This window comes from Marmota marmota, unplaced genomic scaffold (genome assembly GCF_001458135.2).
Source record: "Marmota marmota marmota unplaced genomic scaffold, marMar, whole genome shotgun sequence".
NCBI classification, from domain to species: domain Eukaryota; kingdom Metazoa; phylum Chordata; class Mammalia; order Rodentia; family Sciuridae; genus Marmota; species Marmota marmota.
In genome coordinates, this window is record NW_026000057.1 from 30,803,817 (window position 1) to 30,817,297 (window position 13,481).

Genomic DNA, 13,481 nt, shown 5'->3' on the forward strand with positions numbered 1-13,481 from the left:
GACCTGCATTGCTTGTGGTCCTTTCTTTCCTTGTCTCTTCATACTGTTCGCGTTTCTTTCTGCTTGGTGAAACTGTTGTGCTATTGAATTTTCCCCCTATATATTTATATTGGTCTTGTATAGTTGCAAAGTCTCCCTCGCAGGCGCAGGCGGTGGCTCTGCCCCTCAGCAGGTCACTGGGCCTGTTCTGCAGATGGGTCGCAGGCCAGCCTACTTTGCAGGCGTGGTTGGCAGCTCTGCCTCTCCACGGGCCACTGGGCCTTTTCCGTTGGTGGTCACAGTTCCGCCTACCTTGCAGGCACGGGGGGTGGGGCGGCTCTGCCCTTCAGCAGGCCGCTGCGCCTGTTGTGCCGGTCCTAAATGATTTTTATGCATTAGTTTACTTAATCTCAAAACTTTAATATGGCTGTTTATAATTGAGAGGATAACCGATGGGACTTGAACTTGAACTCATGTCTAACCAACTCAGAGGTCCTCGTATTGCTTTCCTGTGCCCCGTACTCTATGAAGCTTGGAGAGTAAGCAACACCACCTCACTTTTAGTTTTACATTTAATCACTTCAATTCCCCTGCTCATATCAGCAGAAAATCAAAAAGCCCTCCTTCTTAAACTATATGCCTCATCTTTCATGCTAAATGATAAGCTTTTGGAGGAATTTATCGCTCGTAATGTCTTTTTGTAATCCCTTTTCATAAAACAATACCTTGGGTTAGTAAGAAGTAGTATGCATGGTGGTAATGATGATATAACACTGAAGATAATAACTACTAGCATTTGATATAAAGAGATGATTTCAATTTCTGTTCTTCTCCCATGCACATTTCTTAAAATTTCAACCTTTGAGAACTTCCCACACTTGTCTTTCCAGATAGTTTGATTTCAATTCCTTACCCTGTACTGTGAACCTCTAGAGTGGGAAGTTCAGCTGTCAGAACTTTTCTTGAAATAAAAAGTCATGCTAACCCTCAGGAGTGGGCCAAATCACCATAACAGGATGGAGCTGAGACTCAGCACATCGTTCTAAGATGCCAAAGTAAACTTCAGTATATTTCTGAACTATAATTCCTAGATAATAGTGATATTGATTAAAACCAGCCTCTTGTAGCACACACTACAGTGGCTCTGAACTCAGCACAGTAGATTTTATTGCAAAGCCATAGAAAACCTCACTGGTGCTTCCTCCAAAACCATCAATCTTCTAAGCTATTTGAGGTGATTAAACACTGACATTGCAATGAGAATGGCAATGCAGTGGCTAATAGTTTTTATTTATAAGATTCTCCTTTGTTTTAGCTTTGGTTCCAAGACAAATGTTGTAAATCCTGCATGGTGCTTACATTTAAAATTTAAATGAATAAAACACTATTATATTGCAGCATTGCAAAAGTCCTTTTTATACTATATGACCAGTATGTCAAAGAACCCCTGTTCTTTATTGTAATACACACACACACACACACACACACACACACACACACACACGGGGGTGGATTTGGCTAATATCTGTAAGCGAGGGGGCATATAGATATCCACAACACCTGATACTGGGGAAGGCCAATGAATGTATTACCCTAAATTTGGATGAACAGGTGGGTTTTATAATTGAAAACATTGCAAACATTATCCTATATTAAGAGCACTTAAATCAAAGAGAGTAAGTTTTACATTTAGTCAATAAAATTAACATTTTCTAGATATTAATCAAATTCCTAATTTAAAAAACACTTTCTCACCTTTATTTTCTTATTGTCTTCCTCCTCACACCTTAAGACACCAGTGATGTTCAGAGTACCTAACCCAAAGTGTGGCAAAGGGCTTTGGTTTATCAGAACATACCTTTTCACTTTTGCCAGGTGTGACCTCTTTAAGTGCTGTGTCATGAAGAAGTCTGAGGGTCTCAGGGGAGAGACCAGGAGGGCAACTGGGGAGGGAATGGGTTTATGTATTGCTAAATAACTATGGATGCATTTCTGTACTATCCCGTATGAAAACATTTCAATATTTTAACAGCTTATCAAACCATTGTTACCCATTATAAGTGAGCTAAAAGCTTGCTTATATTCATAGGTGGTACTAGAACCATTATGCTTAGAATTTTAAATGGATCTAGTCTAGTAGTACAATAGAAGATTTTGGAAAATTTTCCAGTCATCTGAGAGGAATCTCAGGCTTGCCAATTAATCTTGAATCTAGATTTTTCTAGTCACTGGTAAAACTAAAGGAGGGAGAATGTTGATTTCATGCGTCCTTAAGAGTTATAATCTCATTTAATTATCTCAACAACATTGTAGGAATGTATTAGTTTGTTAGGGCTACTATTAACAAAGTACCACAGACTGAATAGCTTAAACAAATAGAAATTTATTTTGTCAAAATTCAGGATCTAGGTTGGTTTTATTCTGAGGCCTGTTTCCTTGGCTTCCTTTCTGCCTGTGTCCTCACGTAGTCGTGTGTGTGTGTGTGTGTGTTCTACTCTTCTCATCTTATAAAGAGACACTAGTGATACTGGGTCAGCTCTCCCCCCGCCCCCAGTGACCTCATTTACTCTTAATTATGTTTTCAAAGATCTGATCTCTAATACAAACACCTTCTGGGGTACTAGGAGGTAGGCCTTTAACACATGGATTTTGGAGGCAACAGGTCAGCCTGTAACAGAAAGTTAGTTATCTGACTCTCCTTCTGAAGTATTTGATATTTCAAAGTAAATGATATATGCATACTTAATAAAATACATCCATTTTTAAATGCATAGCTTGAGTTTTGGCAAGTGTGTATATAAATATGTATACCCATGAAACCAACACCATTACCAACTACAGAACATCATCATCCCCAAAGTTGCCCTCTGCTTCTTTCCTGATAATTCCCTCCATCCTGGGCTCCAGGCAGCCACTCATCTGATTTCTAACATGCTGGAAAGGAGTTATGAAGCCTTTATTCTAATGTCTCTGGCTTTTCTGTGCATAATGAATAATGTTTTTGAGATTCATTCATTTTGGGGTTTATATCAATTGTTTGTTTATTTTATTGCAAAAAGATATCCCTCTATATGACTATACCACAATTCACCTATTGTTTATAGATTTTCGCCATTATGAGTAGAGCTACTATGAATATTATAAATATTTGTACAGCCAGAATGTTTTTATTTATTTTAGATAAATTAATAAAGTAGGAATTATGTATATATGAGATGTATCTGCTTAATTGAAAAAAAAAAAACCTGCCAAACTGTTTTCTAAATCATTGTAAGGGTTTATGTTACTACTAGGAATGTATAAAAGTTCTAGTTTCTCCATATTCCCACCAATACTTGACATACAGTCCTTTATAATTTTGGCCATTTTTGTGGATATGTAGTATATTTCATTGTTGTTTGAAAATTACGTTCTCCTGAAGAATAAATGATAGAACTGCCTTTTCAAGTGAAATTAAAGTGTCAGTGGTTTTGGAAAATCATATGCCTTGTTTTGTAAATTGTTCAGATATTTCCCCTATTTTTCAGTAAATCAATTTTCTTATTTTTAAGTTTTGTTCAATGCACATTCTAGATGAAAGTCATTTGTGAGACATATTTAATGTAAACAATTTCTTTTATTCTTTGGACTTTCATTTTCAAATTTTTAATCATCATTTGAACACTAAAAGATTTTAGTTTTTTTTAAAAAAAATTGTTTGGTAAGAGTTTAGTTTTGATAAAGTTTGAGTCATTATTTTGTCTTTAGTTTGGGCATTTTGTGTCCTATCTAGGAAATCTTTACTGACTCAAAAGAAGGCAAATTTACAGATCTGGATTTAATGTTAAGGTTTCTGATATATTTTGAGTTATTTTTGTGTTTAGTGTAAGTGTTGAGGCTTTTTTCTCTTCAGCACATGGCTGTCTTATTGTACTAGGGCCATTTGTTGAAAGGACTCTTTTCTGCATTGAATTCTTTTTTTAATAAATTTTTTTTAAAATTTATATATGACAGCAGAATGCATTACAATTCTTATTACACATATAGAGCACAATTTTTCGTATCTCTGGTTGTATACAAAGTATATTCACACCAATTCGTGTCTTCATACAAGTACTTTGGATAATGACTTCCATCACATTCCACCAGAATTTCTAACCCTCTGCCCCCTCCCTTCCCCTCCCACCCCTCTGCCCTATCTAGAGTTCTTCTATTCCTCACATGCTCCTCTTCCCTACCCCTTCTTATATCAGAGAAAACATTCTGCATTTGTGTTTTAGAGATTGGCTAACTTCACTTAGCATTATCTTCTCTAACTTCATCAGTTTACCTGAAAATGCCATGATTTTATTCTCTTTTATTGCTGAGTAATATTCCATTGTGTATATATGCCACTTTTTTATCCATTCATTTATTGAAGGGCATCTAGGTTGGTTCCACAGTTTAGCTATTGTGAATTGTGTTGCTATAAACATTGATGTGGCTGTGTCTCTGTAGTATGCTGTTTTTAAGTCCTTTGCGTATAGACTGAGGAGAGGGATAGCTGGGTCAAATAATGATTCCATTCCCAATTTTCTGCTGAGAGCCATAGCCGAGTCTGAATGACGCATGGCATTTTTGCCAGAACAGAGTGGTTGAGAGGTGACACCAGCAAGCCATTGAGATGATAACGGTTATGTTAAGCTGTGTATATTAGACCCCTGCTATCCGCCTCGGCCTGCTACTTTGGAGTTCTCAGGGGGATTCCCGGAGAGTTCCCATTGGTTGGGGAAGTGCCGGAGGAGGGATTTCCGGTTGGTGATTCCTGGAGGAGCCGCATGTGTGGCGTTCAGGGGAGTTCTCGGGAGCGTGTGTGGAGTGTGCTGGTGGAGTTCAGAAATAAAGCTTGTTCCTGCTTCAGTGGCTTGTGATTTGTGCCCAGCCAGACTGCGGCAATTTTCCAAGAAATCTCCATACTGCTTTCCATATTGGCTGCACCAATTTGCAGTTCCACCAGCAATGTATGAGTGTACCTTTTCCCCCACATCCTCGTTAACATTTATTGTTGTTTGTATTTATGGCTCCTTTGTAAAAACAAAAATCAGCCATGTATGGGGATGATTATAGGGGGAAAGTATTTATATTTATTTCTGGAATCTCTTTTTTCCAGATTATACTCTTTTTGTAAATTATAGTAAGTCTCTAAATCTGGAAGTGTGAATCCTCCAACTGCATGCTTTTTTAAAAAAAATACCTATTCTAAGTCTTTTGCATTTCCACATAAAGTTTAGACAACCTTATCAGTTTCTACAAAAAGGAATACTGAATTTGAATTGGTATTGTAATGAAAACTTAGATCAATTAAGTATACATGACATAGTAATATTGAGTCCTTTAGTCTATGATCTACTGTTCTTTAATTTCTCTCAGAAGTTTAACAGTTTTATGTGAGCAAGGAATGAGCCTATTTTGTAAAATTCATGCTTAAGTACTTTATATTTCTTGACATTATTTTAGGAAATATTCTTTATTTTCAATTTCTAGTTTTTTATCACTAGTTTATAAAAGACATCAGTTAACTTGGTATTTTGGTTTCTATCGTACAACTATAATACATTCAATTATTAATTCTAGGAGATTTTTTGGTAGATGTTATAAAATATGTTCCTGATTTTTTTTTTCAATTTCCTTTCAAGACTGCATGTACTTTTTTTTTTTTTTTTGTATTACTGCACTGGCTAGTATACCTGTCCCCCAAGAACAGTGCTGAATACCAGGGGTAAGAGCTTATATGCTTACTATGTTTCTAATTTAAGGGGAAACAATTTAAATTTTTACCATTTATTTAAAAATTAACTATAGGATTTTCATAAACATACCTCATCAGATCAAAATCTCTAGTGTGATAGAGATTTTTATCATAAATGAATAATGAATTTATTCAAATGTATTTTCTACATCTTTATAGATAAGCATAACATTTTGTCCTTTATTCTGTTAATATGTTGAATTACAATGATTGATGTTCAAATCCTAGATGACTTTGAATTCCTGGAATTGATCTTCCTTATTATTTTTTAAAATTTGCTGGATTTGCCTTGCTAATATTTAGTTAATGGTTTGGGTGTTTATGTTCATGAGAAAGAACTATTTGCCCATAGTCAGTTTTTTTCCTTTTTCTTTTTTTTAAATGGTCTGTGATTCGTTTTATTATCAACATGTTAGTTGCAAAATGTCCATTCTTTTTTGTCATTTCTGAGTCTATCTTTATTGACTAATGTTTTCTTATGGTTGTGGTTCACAACTTATTTCTTTGGGAGATGACATAACTTAGATTAGATGATACTATTTGGACTTTCATGTTGTTGAGGTGCTATGTTGTATTTTGTTGTCTTTATAAATGATTGTCAGACTTGGTTCTGGAAAGCCATTAGTAGATCAGTGTAATTCTTTTAAGTCTTGCATTTAGGCTGGGTTGGGGCTTATCTAGAGTCATTACTCCAATAATATTTTAATACTACTAAGGGTATGACCATTCTGGGATCATTCATCAAGATGACCAGTAAGGATTTTCAATTCAAATCTTGAATATTTTTCTGCTCTGTAAGAAGCCTAGAAATTCACAGCATACAACTCCCCAGTCATTCTTTCCTACTTATTTTCCTGGCCTCATGGAGTTTTACCATAAGAGTATTAATAGTTTTTTCTCCCATTATTAATGGATATAGTTTCCTATATGCAGATTTTTTGGAAGCCTTTCTCTGTGTAGGTTCTTCCTGTCTGATTCTGATTCTGTGCTCCACAATTTCCATCCTCTGGAGCCCACTTGTTCCAACCACAGCTCAGAGCAACTATCAGGTTCTAACCTAACTCTATGAAGCTGGTTTGGACTGTGCCAGTCAGGGATTTGAAAGGCCCATCTTTTCTTGTTTCTCTGTGCTCATGAATGAATCCTAGTTCAGTCCTGCCTGTTGTCCACTGTCAAAATAGTTGCTCTGTTTTTTAATTGTTATTAGGGTTATGTAAGTCTGTTCCCTGTTTTTAATTGTGACCATCAGCTTTATGCTTTAACTCCTTCCTGTAGATAAGCAAACTGTGGCTTAGAAGGCTAATTAATATAGTGAAGAAGAACAGGGATTGGGGAATTGGGGAATAGGTTGGAATCTAAATATTTTTCTGTTTACTAGCTGCATAAACTTCAACAAAGTTACTTAAGTTTCTGAATTGATTTTCACATTTTAAAATGGAGATGCTGCTAAAGTAATATTAGGAATTATTTCTTGCAATTATTGTGATAAACTGAAATGGTAACTGTGAAGGTTTTAGCATAGTACTTGGCACATAGTGAATATTGGATTGGTATTAGTGAACTAGAGACATTTCTTATTATTACATTAGTAGAACTCTTTTTCCTTTTTTTTAAAATAAAGCATGATCTATGATATTGAAAATAGGCTTATATTTGTATTATTTCTAAATGTTAAACAAGTCCTTAATAACCTCCAAATTATTAAACTTCCCCAGAACACCAACACAACATCTTGACTTTGGTAGAATTTCTGACTTCAGGTTCGGGAATCTAATATTGATGGAGGGATGGATGTTTTTTCATTATTTATCAAAACAGTTTTTCCTTTAAAAAGTATCCTGGAGCAGGGAACAGGCATATTCAAGCCTACAAGACACATCCTCTGGAACAAAGGACAAAATATACTCATTTAATGGAATGCAAAATGTTTTGTTGGTGTTCTGGGGAAGTTTTAAGGAAAAATTCAGTGGATAATCCATACCAAATTTTCAGTTCAAAGCAACTACCATAGGATCAATTATTCACAATTATGGAGATCTTTAATATTAGCACTGCTATGATTTGGAACCAGAGTGTCCCCCCAAGGTCCATGTGTTATAAGATTGGTCCTCAGCTTGGTACTATTGGGAGGAAATGATAACTTTAAATGTAGGGCCTACTGGGAGACCTTGGGATCCGTGGAGTGGACCTTGAAGAGGTTTATGAGACTCCAGGCTCTTATCTGGCTCTAGCTTCCTGGCCACGAGGGAGTGATTTTGTTCCACTGTGATGTGCTGCCTTGCCACAGGCCCCCAAAGCAATGGTGCCAATTGATCATGGGCTGGAACCTCCAAAACTGTTCCCCAAAATGTGCGCTTTTGCTTTGTAAGTCGATTTATCTCAGGTATTTGTTATGGTGACAAGCACACATAAACAGTTTCATAATCTTGAGACAATGGTAGTCACCCATGGGGAATTGGTTCCAGGATCCTGCATAGGTTCCAATAGGTATGGAGCTCAGGTCTTTTACAAAATTATGTAGTGTTTGTATTCAACCTCCACATGTCCTCCCCCATAATTTAAATCAACTCCAGATTACCTATGATATCTAATACAATGTAAATGTTATTATACCATATAGTTATTATATCATATATTTAGTAAATAATGACATGAGAAAAGAATCTGTACATATTCAGTATAGACACAGTTTTCTTTCTCCAATTAATTTTTATTAGAGATCGGTCAAATCAATGGATACTGGAACCTGGTGAAATAGAAAACTGACTTTACAGTTACTCAAAATAAAACTTTTAAAGCAAACAGTTTTCATTTTAGAGCCCAGTAAGATATGATTTTTTGTTGTTATTGTAGTTTTGAATTTGTTTTTGTTTGTTTGTTTTCCCCCAGTTCTGAGGACTAAACCCAGGACTTTACATGCTAGGCATATGCTCTGCCACTGAGTTACATCCCTGGCCCAGGGCCTCATAAAATCTTAATGAGAATAAATTGATCTCAATTGAGAAAAATCAGACAAGGATAGTGTGTTCATTGTTAAAGTATCAAAATTTCAACTATATCCTATGTTGGTCCTTACAAACTTAAATGTGGCATGTAGATAAGAAATAGAACAGATTTGTCAGCCATATGTAATAGAATATTTCAGCTCAGCAAGGAGAATTTAGAAGTCTTTCTCTGCTGGCTGATCATAGCTTGTGTGTCAGCCAACATCCACTTATTCTCAGCTGACAACACTGCCAGTTAATTAGCTCTTGTTTATGTTCAAACTATTGGTAGACTTAAATTATATTCATATTGTCATGCAGAACAATCACATAGAAAGTCTTGACTTTGATCTAAATACATATATTCCTTTGTTGCAGTAACATTTGAACTGTATATTGGATTAAAAAGCTCACAATAAGTCAGGCATTAAAAGTAGATCATCTAATTTGAAAAAAGAATTTGATTAATGACAATTTTGACCAGCAAACAAAAAATATCCTATCTCAATAGAAGTTTAAGTTGGTTTATAAAAATGCCAACATTTGAGGTTATCTTTGAGAATGATGCTACAAAATTCTATGCGTATCTCCCTAAATTCTTCAATCTCCTGTCACTTTGACCTTTTTAAAGACTAACTGCTTTAGTTATTAATATCAAGCATATTCATTATATACAGTGCTTGAACTGGGATGAATTTAATTCTTTCATGACCATAAAAAGCTTTCCTTCTTCCTGATTCTGGTAAACATTTTCTGATAATGGTCATGAAAGTTAGAAATTTTTTTTTAATAAGTCATATCACTTGTGGTAATTTAAACTGTAGAAGAGAATGCTTCCTTGTAAGATGTTCTGTTATGACAGGCTTTTGCTGGGGTGCTTACTGGAGCAGTCTATGGACATTGGGCTATTTTCCATGTGAAGACAAACACTCCCTCACTGTGAAGTCTCTAAATGTTTCACTCCTTTAGAGACTCCTAAGTTACAATTAGACATGCAAAAGGCAGCCCTAAGTAAAAGCACACGGAGTGGAGATCTTTCCTCTTTTTTCTAGTCCCCTTCCTTCTCACAGAAACATAAAGAGAAATCCACCAGAAATATAGATATGCTTCCCCGGTGTCCTTGATTGGAAATAGTTCAAATATCAGGGAGCTAAAATCAAGATGATTATACAATCCCTAAAGTGCAAAGTTTTCAAATACACTGCAACAAAGAAAAAATTTCAAGGCAGTTTTATACATGGCATTCCATCTCTACCATATTGCCCTCAGATCATTAAGATAATTTAGCATTGACATCAGCTTAAGAAATCATAGAAGTGAAAAAGCTGACAACTGCAGCTTGTTAGTTCCAAAGCTTTTCACAGAACCTCATCCAACTTGACATTTTGATCTGATGTGTCCAGGAAATGGTCAAGGTCGATCAGTCAGCTTTCAACAGAAGGGTTTGCTCCTGATGGGGAGGCAGCTAAAGTCATATGGGATTTTTAAGAAAGTGATACCCTGAAAAATAATATCCCAATTATGTATTTATGTGACAGCTTTCTACAAAGCAGAGTTTTAGCAATGATCACAGAATAAATCTTTACATTTATAAAAGAAATAAAAACAATACAGAAATATTATCAACCAAGTAGATTAATGAAAAATATCTTGATCCTGTTATATTCTTAATTAATGCAAGACAGCATGTCATAAATGCCCTTATATCCTTGTCACATGTGTGCATTCAAACAGAAAGACCAAAGAAATGGCAAACTGCTCTCTCCCAGGCAGTGTCTGACACATGAATTCTCTGTCCCTTTCTCGGGTTATTATAGATGCCTTTCTGAAATTCTAATGAGTTTTTCTATTAAAGAAATCAATCCAAAATTATTCATAATTATAGGAGGACAATATCATTACCATTTTTATGTGATTTTTAGTGTGTTGAGTTGCAGCAATTATTTATTAAAAGTAATACCTCAAAATATGAATAAAATACCTATCTGTACAAGGTAGCATGGTATGATTTCTACCTAATATTTAATAAGACACTTGCAAATATTCCCTGCATAAACATAGTAGAAAACAATAAATACAAACACTAAGTAATATAAGAACATTAAGAAAGTAGGAAAGTTTCCATGGATAAAAACTGTCACCCTCTGGAAACTTTAAATTTCAGGGAAGGACATATCCTCAGGGAGCCACCTACCCGGGCTGCCAGGTTCACTGCACACAAAAGTCCCTCCTAAATTTTGCTCTCCTACAAATGTCTCATAAATTGAAGGAATATGCTTTTCTACATCTCAAAGGACAGGAGAGGTCCAGAATTCTTGTTTCTATCAAATTATTGCGTGACAGGCTACTGATACAGACTGGAGAGCAAGACCGGAGGTCAGGAGTGATTCTGCAGAACTTTCTCCCTTTCCACCTCTGGAGCACAGAAGCTGAAGATTAAGCCTGTGAACAAGAACAACAACAGAAACTCAGATTCCAACACAGTGAAGTAGAAATAGTGATGGCAGTGAAGACCATGCCTTGGTAAGAAATATTCAATATTTCACAATATGGTTACTGAATGTCTCACAAGCACATCAAATCTAACTTTCTGAATGGGAAACCACTCTATTGTCTCCCATCTTTGTTTCCTTCGTGTTATAATCCCAATCTTTGCTATTACCTCCATGATCCATCCAGGCACCCAGGCTGGAAGTGTGTGCATCATCCACAATTCTATTCTTCCTCTTTCTCCACCACCCATATCCAATCCATCACCACATCTTGATATGTTTATCTTTCAGGCAGCTCTCTATTTTGTTCTGCCTCTTCATCTCCAGCTCTCCTACAACTGCAGCCCTGGTTCAAGTCCTTGTCGTTTTCCAATGGAATATTTCAATAACCTTTGACTTCTCTACTTCCACTCTAGCTCCTCTTGAATTAGTAGACTTCCACACGAAGTAGTGGTGAATCTCAAGCACAAATGTCATTATACTCCTCTGCTGAATAAAGTCTATGCCCTATCACTAAGGGGATGTATTTACTGTGCCCTATCACGAGGGGATGCAGTCACTGTGTCCTGACACTAAGGGGATGCAGCCACTGTGCCCTGTCACTATAAAACCTCGATGAGGATGGCAAGAGGAGGTCTTGGTGAGTTTGGGTTAAACTGAGCCATACCTCTGTAGATGAGCTTCCAAGTGAAGCCACAGTTTATAGCACAGTTTGCCTAGGTAGATGTTTGGATTCGTGTGAATAAGATAAGACTCGTGATTATTGTTGTAAACCTTTTATCAAATATTTACAATCTATATAGAAACAAATTGGAATCTCAACAGCATGTATTCCACATTGACAATTTTTTTTTCAAGGAGTGGATCTTGCTTCATTAATAACTTTTTTCATTAGCTGATACTGTCAGTTTCTATGTCTGTGCTAATATCAATATTTTATTTCTTTCACATTTTAATCCTTTTAGGAGTGAGTGTTCTGGCTTCAATAATGATGTACAGGACTCACTGTGGATTCTACACAACCATAAATATTGAAATTTTTGTATTTTTATAATTAATAAATGATTATTTTATGCTAACTATCATGATAGATTTAACACTAATGATAATACTTCATGTATAAAGAATCACAATGACATAGGAGAAAAGATCATTTTGTCCTTGTTTTATAGATGTGGAACCCAGTGCAAAACATTATCAAGACACTCATTCAAGGCTATAGAGTAGGAATGGAAAATAAATCTTTACTCATGATGTTTTTCTTTTAGTGTCTGTTATTTCATTTTGAAAATGAAAGGAAAATAATTGAAAAATATGTTAAGACCCTCTTGGAGTTCACAAAGATGCTCTTACATTATCAGGTTGCCATTTAGAAAATTACAGAAGTACTGTGAATTGGATCTGGGAGAAAAATAGAAGTGGCTAACAGTCCCCACGGTAGAAGATCCATGTGATGCCACCTTCATAGGAGCTGCTAGACTTCGCAGTGGCTCAGCTCTTCACTCTTCTGAAAGTTCCTTCTGGCTCAGTCTAGTAGGGGTCTTGGAACAGCAAGGAGATGAGACCTGTTGGTGAGGGAGCGGGCGGGTGGCAGAGGGTGCTCTCAGCAGAGAACTGCTCATGGAGCACTCAGATTGCGTTCCATTCAGTTGTGAAATTATTTATTTATATCTGGCATGCTATTAAAAATTGTCTTGATTACTTTTGATAGCTCTGTAATGTCAAGGCAGAGCAGAATTTATTTTAGAAATTTCATGTTCTTAGACATTGATACCGTTTCTAATTATTTCCTATCAGTCTTTGTGTATTAATCTTTACTCACATTTGAGATAATTTCTTTATAAAAATTTTCCCCCAAATGAGTTGCTAGGTGACAATTGTGAACCTTTAAGTTTCTTAGTGAACACTACCACCTGCTTTTCAAAAGATTAGTCCAATTTTCACTTTAAAGTACAGAGTATATGAAATGATTTGCTTCAGAGTATATTTTTAAAAAATTGGGGAGAGAAAAGCTGAAATAAATGTATAAGTTAAAAAGTTTTTTGTTCTCAATTCACATTTTTTTTTATTACTAGTTGTGCAGGAACTCTTCATAGTTTCATATTTCCATTTCTATTGCCTTGTCTATGAATTAATGATCTTTGCTCATTTTTTTCTGTTATTTTCCAACTTATATAAACTTCTTTGTATGTTTAAGACGTCAATTAGCTTTCTATTGGTCGTGTACATCATCCCAAATTAGTTTTCTTTTCTTTGGGG

General features: G+C 35.7%; 1 protein-coding gene across 1 annotated transcript in view; it reads right to left on the reverse strand.

Annotated features, from left to right (window-relative positions):
• Positions 1-8,435: 8,435 nt before the first annotated feature.
• Emcn (endomucin) overlaps positions 8,436-13,481 on the reverse strand; it is a 106,170-nt gene continuing 101,124 nt past the window's right edge. Inside the window, exon 12 of the mRNA XM_015484598.2 lies at positions 8,436-11,172. The gene's annotated coding sequence lies outside the window, so the exon portion shown is untranslated. The remainder of the gene's footprint in view (positions 11,173-13,481) is intronic.